Here is a 285-nt window from a genome sequence, read left to right as displayed (position 1 = left end):
GAGGACAACCAGTTCGATGGTGACGGGTGTCTCCACAGACAAAACACCTTCGGGTGTTGAAACGCTGCTTGGCAGATCGGAGTTCTCCCTCCTCTTTCTCAGCATGGCTGAGATCCATTGGCTCAGGCCCTCTCGACGAACTCTGAGGGTGTGCATTCCAACCAAGTCGTGCCGATTTAAAGTTGGATTCGGCATTCAATGGCACGCTCACCGCTTCTTCGAAAGAAGACGAATGGACACGGAAGACTTCCATTCTGGTCACGCCGGTACGGAGGCCCTCCATAA

Source organism: Plasmopara halstedii, assembly GCF_900000015.1.
Source record: "Plasmopara halstedii genome assembly, contig: Scaffold_2904, whole genome shotgun sequence".
NCBI lineage: Eukaryota > Oomycota > Peronosporomycetes > Peronosporales > Peronosporaceae > Plasmopara > Plasmopara halstedii.
This window is presented reverse-complemented; position numbering follows the sequence as displayed.